This window comes from Littorina saxatilis, linkage group LG14 (assembly GCF_037325665.1).
Source record: "Littorina saxatilis isolate snail1 linkage group LG14, US_GU_Lsax_2.0, whole genome shotgun sequence".
In the NCBI taxonomy this organism is placed as follows: domain Eukaryota; kingdom Metazoa; phylum Mollusca; class Gastropoda; order Littorinimorpha; family Littorinidae; genus Littorina; species Littorina saxatilis.
Genome location: NC_090258.1, coordinates 29,902,269 through 29,915,198, shown reverse-complemented (window position 1 = coordinate 29,915,198; position 12,930 = coordinate 29,902,269). Strand labels below are relative to the sequence as shown.

Below are 12,930 nucleotides of genomic sequence, written 5' to 3'. Positions count from 1 at the left end.
ACCTCCATCTTGTAGTCCGTCAAATACGGTACACGCAATAGCATCAATCATACGCTCAGAACACATGGAACTGATCAACATGTCAAAAACAATAATACTGAAGAAACAATATCTACTTACAGTTCTTTCCTCAATATACAGCCGCACACAAGTCGTCGTAACTTGAAACACGATCCCGGTCGAAAGTTACTTCGCTGGTGTATAACCAACTCTAAAACGTTTCTCACACACACAAAGTCCCTTCAGCAATCCTCAAATCAATCCTTCACCAAAATACGGTTATAATGGCCCAAACTACACTCCTTGCCTTGATTATAACAGAAACACAAACATCGTTCAACTACAACTGGAACATCACAATCCAAGATACGCTCACTGACATATAACCTTGAACGGTTGAAAACGACGTTAAACACCAAATAAAGAAAATACGCTCACTGACACGTCCTAACAATTCGAAATCACACCGGGTACTCATCAAGCCCACGCTATCATTTTGCCTCTCGCGCGCGCACACTCGTTCAAACAGTCAACCAATCAAAAACCAGCCTTCATACACACCCACAATTAGCTACAACACACAATACTCCTAGCGGGAGACACAACTTGGGTCAGGGGAAGATAATTAAACAGGGACAGATAGAGGGACAAAGAAATGACTGGGAGTAACTTTAAAATAACTTTGGTGACAGAGTACACATTGTCACACATATAAAACAAAAGAGTCAGAAACCACTGTTATACGTTCAAAAAAATGCAGTGGTTACTGCACATGGAAGAAACAAAAAAAGGAATCAACACAAAGCTGTTCCCACTGTGTTGATCACAAGAATCACCTGATTCGGCAACATAAAAATAAGAAGCGAAAACATGCAGAATCCGAAAACCACGAAACATCAGAGAAAGCGAGAGAACCTAAACAAGCAAAGAAGTGTGAAAGTAAACGTTGTGACATTGGTGTTAGACAAAATATTGAACCAGCTAATGTCTGCAATGACAAAGCAATAAAGTTCAACATACAGCTGAGTGCAGATGAGTCCAATGACTTTGAAGAAATCTTGGACCAACACTTCAAGGACAACACTTCAGCAAACAAGCAAACAAAAATTTGAACTGAGAAAAGAAACATACTTGTATCGGTCTCGAATAGCACCGTCAGCTGAAGAGCCGATAAAAACCCACCTAACTACTAGATGTCCCGAAAGCTGTAATGCTATTGTGTACTATTTTCTTCCGTATGTGGTCCAGTGAGGTTACTCTAAAACTATTGAGCATATGATATGGAGATGAGAGTGTCTCATATTTATGTGACCCACTCCCACAAAAAGATATAACGCAGTGCCATTTTTGACAATAAAAACCCAATAATATCCCACAAATATAACAAGAAATAAGGAATAAATGCCTCGTCACATTTTGTCCACCTAATTATCTTGATCGCATTTAAAGTGGAAGTTCCCCCCGCGGGTTAGGGGGAAGAATTTACCCGATGCTCCCCAGCATGTCGTAAGAGGCGACTAACGGATTCTGTTTCTCTTTTTACCCTTGTTAAGTGTTTCTTGTATAGAATATAGTCAATGTTTGGCAAGAAACAATTAACAAGTGGCTCTATCCCATCTCCCCCCTTTCCCCGATCTCATCTCCCCCCTTTCCCCGTCGCGATATAACCTTGAATGGTTGAAAACGACGTTAAACACCAAATAAAGAAAGAAAGAAAGTCAATGTTTGTAAAGATTTTAATCAAGCAGTATGTAAGAAATGTTAAGTCCTTTGTACTGGAAACTTGCATTCTCCCAGTAAGGTAATATATTGTACTACGTTGCAAGCCCCTGGAGCAATTTTTTGATTAGTGCTTTTGTGAACAAGAAACAATTAACAAGTGGCTCTATCCCATCTCCCCCCCCCCCCCCTTTCCCCGTCGCGATATAACCTTCGTTGTTGAAAACGACGTTAAACACCAAATAAAGAAAGATTAAACAGGCACACAGCTACTGCCACTGTAGTGTTGACAGTCACAAGTCCATGTTTTTTTCTCTTTGGACACAATTTCCAGATGATGTTGTTGAAGCTTTCGTTGGAGTTTTGCGTGTAGCCATCAACGCACTTCCTCAGGAGTTCTGTTTTTGCCAGATCTTTGAATATAGGTTTTAGTTCATCCATGATAGCAGGTGCTAGATTGTTGTTGTGTTTATAATGTTCCAGATCATTCACAACAAGGAGGGGTACTGGAAGATAGCTAAATCCAAATGAGATTCTTCCCCAAAAAGCTGAATGGTGCCATGCTAGAGTATGCTGTTTTGGGACAAGGATTGCTCACTACTTTCCCACCGAGTCTTAAGCTGGCCCTCCCTGATCCTTTTGGCTCTCCTGAAGTGTTTTCTGTCAACAAAAGACAAGAACATACTGTGACAAAAGTGACAACATTACTGCTGACTGCCTATGTTTTTTTTCACTCAAAACAATTGTCAATATCTGCAATCACAGCACAGATACGACACATACAAAACCAAAAAACAAAACAAACAACAAAAATCATTTCATTATGAAGTCATAGTACTTACGCAGTGCATAAGCCAACCTCTGTACCCCCCTGCGGGTTAGGGGGAAGAATTTACCCGATGCTCCCCAGCATGTCGTAAGAGGCGACTAACGGATTCTGTTTCTCCTTTTACCTTTGTTAAGTGTTTTTTGTATAGAATATAGTCAATGTTTGTAAAGATTTTAGTCAAGCAGTATGTAAGAAATGTTAAGTCCTTTGTACTGGAAACTTGCATTCTCCCAGTAAGGTCATATATTGTACAACGTTGCAAGCCCCTGGAGCAATTTTTTGATTAGTGCTTTTGTGAACAAGAAACAATTAACAAGTGGCTCTATCCCATCTCCCCCCCTTTCCCCGTCGCGATATAACCTTCGTGGTTGAAAACGACGTTAAACACCAAATAAAGAAAGAAAGCCAACCTCTGTCAGGAGATTGTCCAGAGCGTTCACGCTTCCACCTTCTTCCACCAACCACATGGATTTGCGTAGTTTGATGAATTACAAGAATGTCTGCCCAAAAAATGAAGAAAATATCAAGAGATGATCAAAACGACATGACATGACATGTTGCCTCAGTAATGCTTGACAGCAAAACCTCTCAAAGTGAAAATATTAAACCCTAACTTTACTAATAATTCCAGTCACTATTGACATGACATTATTTACCTTCAGGTTGTTAAGCTTGTTCATTTTTCATTTTTCATTTTTTCATTTTCATTACTTTATTGTACCATCGCTGGGAAATTCGGGTCGCTTCCTCCCAGTGGAAAGCTAGCAGCAACGGAGTCGTGCTACCCAGGTGTCTGCGTGTTTAGGTGTATTCAGCCACCTGCACTTATGGCAGAATGACCAAGGTCTTTTACGTGCCATTGTGATGACACGGGGGTGGGACATGGCTTCCGTCTCTGGGTCTGCACATAAAGTTGACCCGTGTCCGTCCCGGCCCGAATTCGAACCTGCGACCTTCCGATCACAAGTCCAGTGCTCTACCATCTGAGCTACCGGGCCCCTTGGGCCGCAGACGCTTTTTTGGCGTCTTGCTCCACTGCCTTGATCAAGGGCGTGACGATCTGATGGAAAATAGCGGCGGTACGCCTGCTCTGACAGCATGGTGACCTGAGACCCTGTATCTACCAGTGCACAAAGCTCTACACCTAAAACAGTACATTTGCAAACCGGGCTGGGCCCTACTAGTCGTCCGCTCGAGCTCGGGTCCTCCTCCATTTCTCCAATAGGCCGACCCGCACCTACCGGCGTTCCTCGTTTCCCGGAATGCAGTTGCGGGCAAGGTGGCCGGGCTCTCTGCACTTGATGCAGATCGGTCTCCCGTCCTTCGTGAAGGGCATCTGCGTACGGCCGCCTTGTGGGTGGGGCAGCTGCAGGGCTTGTCCTCCGCTTGCTTCCAGCGCCTTGACTCTGTCGCCCAGGCTCGTCAGTTCCTTCTCGACGCTCTGCATGGACAGGTTCAGGGCCTTCAGCTGTGAAAGCAAGTCATGATTAAATGCAGCATTTACATTTACAACTTCACTCTCTCCCTCCTCCTCATCTTCCGCCCACCGGATGGCAATGTCCCGGCAATCAAAGAAGGACAAGTCCTGCTTCTCATAGACACGCTCCTTCAGTTTTTTCCTGAGCAGCGTGTTGTTTAGCTGGCTCACGAAGTGATCTCGTAAGAGAGTCAGTTCTACCGGGGCTGCATCCAGGGCCTTCTGCCTGTCACGAAGGGCGTCGAATGCATTCTTGAGGCGGTGGGAATAGGTTCTCACTACTCCGCTGCCTGACGTTGTAGAACTGCCCCAGCAGCTCGCTGACACCCCTCCTCTCACCGTATGTGCTCTCGAGAGCTTTCAGGATTAGTGCGGCACTCTTTGTTCTTTACCAGTTGAACTAGCCAGATGAGTGCTGCCAGCAGGTTCGGTAGTGTAGTGGTTATCACGCTCGCCTCACACGCGAGAGGTCCTGAGTACATCTACTGTCAGATCGACCCAGCCTTCAAAAGGGGGGGCAAGATGGAGGTGGAGGTTCCCCGCATCCTGAAGAACCTGGGCTACCCCTTCCAGATCTCCAACTCCCATCTTCTTGTTCTTCTTTTATTTTACAACCTCAGGACCTGCTCCCATCTTAATAATCAGCACCACAGACAATCAGCTACCGTAAAAGTCTGGCATCAGTTCTAGGTCTGCATCACAATTGCTGTCGTTCAAAGGTTACACTTCTCAGAATATTTTCATAGACAATTCTCCTGTGCGTCTGCTTTGTTGGATGGACAAAGGTAAAAGAGACCACATAAACCACGGAAAAAGCCTGGCACTATTTCTGCTACCAAATCTCACCTACACATTACTCCACTGCAACATATATTCCCTGAATGCCATTCCAATATCTTCTGAAAAACAACTTCATTCATCTATCTATCTTACAACAAAAAATTCACAATAAGTTCTCATTATTCTACTTTCAACTAATTAAAAGCTGGAGCTAAAATGATAAAAAAAAAACCCACCCAAGTTAGATTCCTATGCATGTCTTTGTCGCTGAGGTGACAAGGTGCTGATATAAACAAGTCAGGCTCCCTGATAGCAGCAGGCTAGGGACTTATAGTCCAGCCAGTGCATAGAAACATAGAGTAAGGGAAATAATTCGTCTGCTACAGGGAAGGGAATAAGGACACATACTCATAGCAGTACATGTACAATACAATGTAAAAACGTTATAATACTAAGATGCTAGAACTACTATGCATGCAATCAATGACAGAACAATTATATGCAGTAATAATAAATGAGTAATGAATAACACACAAATAATAATAATTATCTTTATGTCATAACAAAATAAAAAGATTATTTGTGGGGTCACACTGATACACCCTCTGACATATTTTTCAGCACTAGATTCAAGCAATATGTAACCTAGCTCAGTAGCTGATGGCACCGACTTACATATTTTAAGCACTAGAATTAAAAACATATATATTGCCTATTGGAACAGATACATTTTTGAAAAGTTTGTTCTTTACCAATGTCTTTATACAGCTTATAATGGAAGGATTTTGTTTTGTTTAGTGTTATCAAAGATTTATAATGTCCATTCAAAATATCCTTAGGCTATTCAGAACTGATAGTGATACTGTAATGAAGTTTTTCAAAATATTAAAAAAAGAGTGGAAAATGCATTTGTACAATGTATAATTCATGTGCAATTCTTCAATTGTATTTGCTATAATTACAGGCTACTGTCAGCAGTGCAAGAAGAAACGGATGCAGTCATGACATGCAAAAGCATATTGGCTGCAATCAAGCAGAACCGTCGCGATATAACCTTCGTGGTTGAAAACGACGTTAAACACCAAATAAAGAAAGAAAGAATCAAGCAGAAAGTACCTCCCCTTGACGTGATGAAAGCCATGAGTGCATTGTTTCCACGGGTGAAACATAAATGGGATAAAATCCTACATGATCATGTTTTCTCAAATGTCGGTATGAAATTAAAGGAAAACTCACCTCCAACATGTACAGTTGAAAATATACAAGGACTGATTGATTTCCTTCCACGAGATATTGTCGTTTTATCTTCAAATCCTAGCTTAGTTTTAGGAGTACCAGCCAACGCGACAGTTACTGGCAGCATCATTTTAAAAATGTTGACAGTGATGGACCATAAATGTTCCCTGTCTGTGAGAGGAAAGACAATCGACCTGGAAGTAATTGGAATGCCTGACACAGTAACATATGATAGCAACAGCATCAACACATGCATTGCTCTTGTGAAAAAAATTCGGTTGTGTGAAGGGGTGACAATAAATAAAATGAAGGGCATTGACGTCACAGTTGAAACAAGTGAAACATAATGTGATGGGGTGGGAGGTGGAGAAGGATGGGTGCGGGGTGCTAGGTCAGGAAGCATTCACATAGAGACGCCAAGTCAGGGGTTGTAGTAACGTGACTTTTATTTTAATATATACCAGAAGGCAGTGTCTGTTGACACATGAAAAGAAAAGAAAACATAATATAAGTACATAGCATAACAAATTGAAACGCATCATTCATACCAATGCATCCTAACCATACAAATATTCCACAACTCCCGTCGCGATATAACCTTGATCGGTTGAAAACGACGTTAAACACCAAATAAAGGAAGAAAGATTCCACAACTAACCTACACTATCAAGAGAACAGAGAGGGGGGGGGGGGGGGAAGCGATGGGAAGACAGGACCTATTATCCCTTACTACACAATAGATCGCCGAGGACACGTCACGCTTGCAAGCATTGAAGCGTGACTGACTGACAAGGGCAGATAGGTTCAGGACCCATAATTCTACAAGTTACTGAGGGGAGGTTACTCTAGCTATGACGTCACAAGGCACGCTACGTCGTGAACAAAGACACTCAGATATCGCGGGAAAGAAAATGGCTGACACACATACATACATACATACCGTATTTGACGGATTACAAGACGCACCGTTTTATAAGCCGCACCCCCGACTTTTAACAAAAAAATTGGGACGAGCCATGTATAGGCCGCGTCACTATATTAGCCGCCGACAAAAACAAATTATCAGATCGTGTTAATCAATCAAAACAACCAGGCAAACGAAAGTACGGTATTTGGCGAAATCGGCTCCGAGAATCGTCGCGATATAACCTTCGTGGTTGAAAATGACGTTAAACACCAAATAAAGAAAGAAAGGCTCCGAGAATAAACAAGGGGTAGCCCAGGTTCTTAAGAATGCGGGGAACCTCCACCTCCGGTACACGCAATAGCATCAATCATACGCTCAGAACACATGGAACTGATCAACATGGCAAAAACAATAATACTGAAGAAACAATATCAGGTTGCTGCGAGGCCGTAATTTACCATGCAAATTAGGTTTGCTGCGACTAAGTCACAGCCAGCTGCGATGTAGTTATTTATCCTTATATGGAGATCCCACCCGCGAGCTTGATGTGATGGGGTCGCCCCTAGCTGCGATGTTCACTGCAAGCTTGCCGCGACCTAGTTGCGGCTAGCCGCGATGTCCTGGACCCCTTACTGTGAGCTTGCTGCGACCAGGTCACAGCTAGCTGCGATGTTCCTGGGATCACGCTGCGGTTTGCCGTGATGTAGTCGCAGCTAGCTGCGATCTGGTCGTGGCAAGCCGCGATGTCTTATTTGACCCAAGCAGGTTACAGCTAGCCGCGTTAACCCGAACCTGTTCCTGCTAGTCACAGCTACCGCCATTAGGTTGCAGCTAGCTGCGATTACCCGGTCTGGTCATCTCTTTTCACCAGCACAATCAGCTTGTGCACGGGTCTGGTCAGCACCACTCGCCAAGACTGTACACGTCCACGCTGATCCAGGTCGAAAGGACACCTGTTAGCTGCGCACCAGACCATCAGCGCTGGGATGAACGTCCAGCACCCTGCCGAGCTTCCAGTCAGCCAGGGATGCTTTCTCATCCTGGAAGATCTCGATGGTTGTCGTTTCCCTTTTCGAAGCGGAAGTTATCGTCATGAAGGAATGTTGCATGCTTTTTCTGACACTTTGTGCAAGTAAGTCGTTCCTTGCTGTCTTTGACTCGATGTTCTGATGACCTTAAGGGGGCAGGGTCACCCAGATTTTGAAAAAAATCTGTTTTTTTACAAACACAAAAGTGTTTAGGCTTATTTTAAAGTTTAATTTCTCCTCTTTTAGACACAGTTTATATTTTCTCGATACACAAAGGCATTCGTGAGATATGTGCTTTCAAACCGGCACGGTTGGCCTAGTGGTAAGGCGTCCGCCCCGTGATCGGGAGGTCGTGGGTTCGAACCCCGGCCGGGTCATACCTAAGACTTTAAAATTGGCAATCTAGTGGCTGCTCCGCCTGGCGTCTGGCATTATGGGGTTAGTGCCGGTAGGAGATGGAGCTGGCCACAGGGTCCGCACGCAACATTTCTGCACGGACGAGTACGGATCTCTGGAAGCAAAGAAGAAATAAGACTCTGGTGTCGACACAGGGGTAGAAACGGACGCACTAGCGGCCGAACCTGATGTCTGAGAGCCAGACGGAGTCTCCTCCGGCGCCGAAATAGGCACAGAAAAGACAGTGTTAGTCTTTGGATCAGAAACATTTACAAAGGGGTTCTTAGCAGAAGACGTGGAAGACGAGGATTTGGGCTTACCAGGGCCCTTGCCCTTACCCTCGGCCTTCCCCCCCCCCCCCCCCCCCCCCGTTTTTTCTAACTATCCGCCATGCCGACGACGTGAGAAAGTAAACTACTGAAAAGTAACAAAGTCTCAAGGACGTAAACTTTAGCAGAACCGAAACTAGCACTAGAATACAAGCCACCAAAGGTAGCTACAACAACATGCCACTGGCAAAAACGTTCAAAGTCCGAGCACGGACCCAAATGTCACGTTTCACTATATCACATAAGGTGATTATGAAACGGTTAGTTACTTCTAACTAACTAACCACACCACGATCCACTCTCGCAGTCATACAATTAAATAGAATCAACAAAAGTATAAGTTTCAGACGCCTGTTTATGTAATAACCCGCCACCTCCCTCGAGACTTCACTCAAAATATGTTCTTTTACGTTCAAAACGTAAAACCAATGGTCACTGACAAAATGCCAGTTAGAATATAGAAAATTATAGTAACACGCTGATCCCGTGTATAGCTAGGAAATATGACTGATCTGCCTAAAGTGCTGGTTAATGCAGGTGTCACACACCCCACGTTGTCACCACTCGAATATAATCACAAATATAAAAGATGACAACGGTGGTAAACAGGGTGCAAAGACATGGTGCACTTAGCTTTGTTTTGCCACTGGGTGGACGGCCTGTAATTAGTTCATAGTCTCCACAACTGCTCCGTAGAATGTAGTGCCGGCTGGCGTTGTTACGAAGCAGGGAAAAGTGGAGACATCAGGCGCCTCACCCAGTCGCTGGTTAGCCGGTTAGCTGGTTATATTAGATGATCCCAGTTACAGCGTCTGCAGTTAACAGTGTCCCGCATCGTCGCGATATAAGCTTCGTGGTTGAAAACAACGTTAAACACCAAATAAAGAAAGAAAGAAAGAAGATGAAGAAAGGCTGCAACAAAAAGCCTCGGTGCACTAGACATGTCATGCTACCCCTCACACCCCACCTTTAAACATGTCACCCTGACATATTTCATCGAGCACGTGGGCCTGCACAAACGGACTTTTACAACAACAAATCAGCCATTTTCCGTCCTTCTCTCCATATCTGCAAAAACCATATACAGATTAGTATTTTAGCGTCACAAAGAGCAAATTATGCTCTAACCTGGAAAGAACCACAGAGAGTATTTCATTCCACAAACACAGACTCGTCAACAGCGTTAAATAATGATTTATTACCTCAAAAAGCCTATGAATGTAGCACTCTCATGGAAGCAAAAACCGCTTCCTCCTTTGAATGGCCTCTGTTCGTCAACAGCGACACACCATCCAACCTCTTGCCGAATACTTTATGCGGTGAAGAACCATCCCCGCACGGCGAAGAGAATTTGACGACCCGTCTGTCAGCCAGCATGTGTCCAAGAAGAAGGTGGTCTGTCCTATGGAGTTCCCAGCAAGTAGCATAGCACGTTGATACCCAGTAAAGTATTTAAACGTGTTGAAAAACCATCAAACTTGTAGGAGAATTCTGACACCGACCCTTCTTCCTCGCTGCTGAATTTCGAGTGTCCAGTTAACATGTCTCAGAGAGACAACCTTGACAAAATCACGTGACTCACCCTGTCACATACCCCAGTTCAGTTATCGACAATTCTGCCTCGACAGCAGAAATCACCCCCGTGAAATCCGTGCGACACAATATCCGTGTTTGTTCTGCGCTGTCAGCAAAATCCACCCGTTGGCAGAAAGCACAGGCGCTTTCTATCGCAATTGACCAAGAGAAGGCACCCCCACCGAGTGACACTTGATCCATGTCACCTAATCGTGACACCAAACATACCAGTATCAACAACACGTGCTAGAGAAAAAATGGCGACCAAATGGAGGCCACAACAACAAACTACTGAGCAAATTTATAAGTCCAGAGGACGTACAATTTTAAGAATAAGAATAAGAATAAGAATACTTTATTATCTCATAGAGAAATTCAGGCGTGGTACATAACAATAGTACAAACAAGACATTGATTTTACATAAAACATATAGCACTATATAACAGGGCAGGTTATTGAAACACCTTCCACATACCTCTCTGGACATTCCTTGCATTGTTCTTACGCATTCAGACATGAACACATCCATGTCTCATTTACACATCGCACACATGGACATTCTTATACGCTCAGCAGAACATTCTTATATTTTCAGCAGAATGATAAATGCAAAACAACAATGCAAGGAACAATCTCACCAGCTAGAAACAGCTAGGAGCAGACGGGGAGCCGAGGCTGGTGGGTGTCAAGCAGACAACAAAACGGCCAGGAGCGAAATCAAAGATCGACCTGTCTCTCTGGCTGAAAGGAGTCGAATGAGGATACCACGTGTGGGGTACATTAGCTGTGACGTAATACACACTACGGGAGGTAACCCTGTGTGGCAAGCTTGCTACTTTTTTGTATGGGTTGCTTCCCTTATACTATAGACGGGATAGCGTTTTTCAGACACCTTAGCATCTCTGACTACGTCAATGCTATTATGTGATTCGGAGTAAGAATATGTAATTTAATCATTTATGTGTGGCACATTTGATTAAGACCGGGGGAGAGTGTGCACAATGTTTCTCTGTCTCTTTGATGTTATTAGTGGCCTCGCGTTGTGTTTTGTATATATGTAAGAATATTTTTTGTTTCCCCCTCTTATCCCCGATGCAATCAGTGTCTTTCTTTCAAATGATATAGCCCACACCGTGGTTGAACATTTCGTCACATTCTCTTAATTACATTACTTCATTGAACAAAATCACCGTCGCTTTCTACCGGCACGGTTGGCCTAGTGGTAAGGCGTCCGCCCCGTGATCGGGAGGTCGTGGGTTCAAACCCCGGCCGGGTCATACCTAAGACTTTAAAATTGGCAATCTAGTGGCTGCTCCGCCTGGCGTCTGGCATTATGGGGTTAGTGCTAGGACTGGTTGGTCCGCTGTCAGAATAATGTGACTGGGTGAGACATGAAGCCTGTGCTGCGACTTCTGTCTTGTGTGTGGCGCACGTTATATGTCAAAGCAGCACCGCCCTGATATGGCTCTTCGTGGTCAGCTGGGTGTTAAGCAAACAAACAAACAAACAAACAAACAAACCGTCGCTTTCTCACGCTAGCTTTCTCTCTCTGTCACATTCCGTCCATGTTTTAGTCTGTCTCCGTTCCGTCACTATTTACTTCTTACTGGGGTTTCTCGCACTCCCGCTTAATGAAAGAGTGAGCGAGACCATACTCCCGCTTAATCAAGGAGTGATTATTACCTTACTCCCGTTTAATCAAGAAGTGATTATTACCATACTCCCGTTTAATCAAAGAGTGATTGTTACTATACTCCCGTTTAATCAAGGAGTGATTACCATACTCCCGTTTAATCAAAGAGTGATTGTTACTATACTCCCGTTTAATCAATGTGCGCGCCTTCGTGTGCGAGACTGGTACTACAAATTGTTCATACGAAATGACAAACACAGGTTACAAGCGATAACGCGCAAAAATACTGGTTTATTGGCTCACGTAAGTGTAGCCTATGCGATCGTAACTTTGTCTGTGCGTGTGTGCATGTGTATGTCTGTGGTAGAAACTTTAACATTTCGTCATTTGAAGACGTCACATTATGACGTAAGAGGGTTAGACGTCACGCGAAGGAATTACTGAAAGTCTCGGTCATTGTTATTTTGAGCGGGCCGAGACTAGTTGGCAGTCGTGTCCCTGTAAGTAGGCTACATGCACACAGACAGATCTAGATCTAGTGTCTCGCTTTCTTGCACAGTGTCACCTATGCTTACTGTCTGTGTGTGTGTGTATGTGTGACGGAGTGATTGAGTTTGTGTTACTGTTTGTCGATTTCTTACGTGAGCCTTGAAGGCTTCGCCTCTTGTTACTTTACATCTGATCAGTATTGTATATTGATTACAGTACTATGTATTGCATATTCAATATTGCATAATGCGTATTGCGGTAAAAAACTAAACAGAAAGAAAAAGAGAAAAGAAAACAAAGTATTAGACATGGCAAAGGTATCAAAAATGCATAAACAAGACATGAGAAACAAAAACGGGAAAAATAAACAATCACAAAACAGGCGAAGACAAACAGACAAGAAAGTTACAATACCAAACACTCGTTGGTTAATCCTTTAACAGTAATAAAGGATTACGTTCCTTACGTTAAACAATATAATAAACACTAAGAATACTCAAGAAACTTAGCATAAATTCGTTTAAAACCAAA

The 12,930-nt window shown here is 43.6% G+C and overlaps 1 protein-coding gene and 1 pseudogene across 2 annotated transcripts in view; one reads left to right on the top strand and one right to left on the bottom strand.

The window, feature by feature from the left end:
• The window catches only part of LOC138947535 (uncharacterized), a 118,531-nt gene that overhangs the window by 14,494 nt on the left and 91,107 nt on the right, over nt 1–12,930 (top strand). The window lies entirely within an intron of this gene.
• On the bottom strand, nt 3,783–7,987 carry LOC138946759 (uncharacterized; annotated as a pseudogene).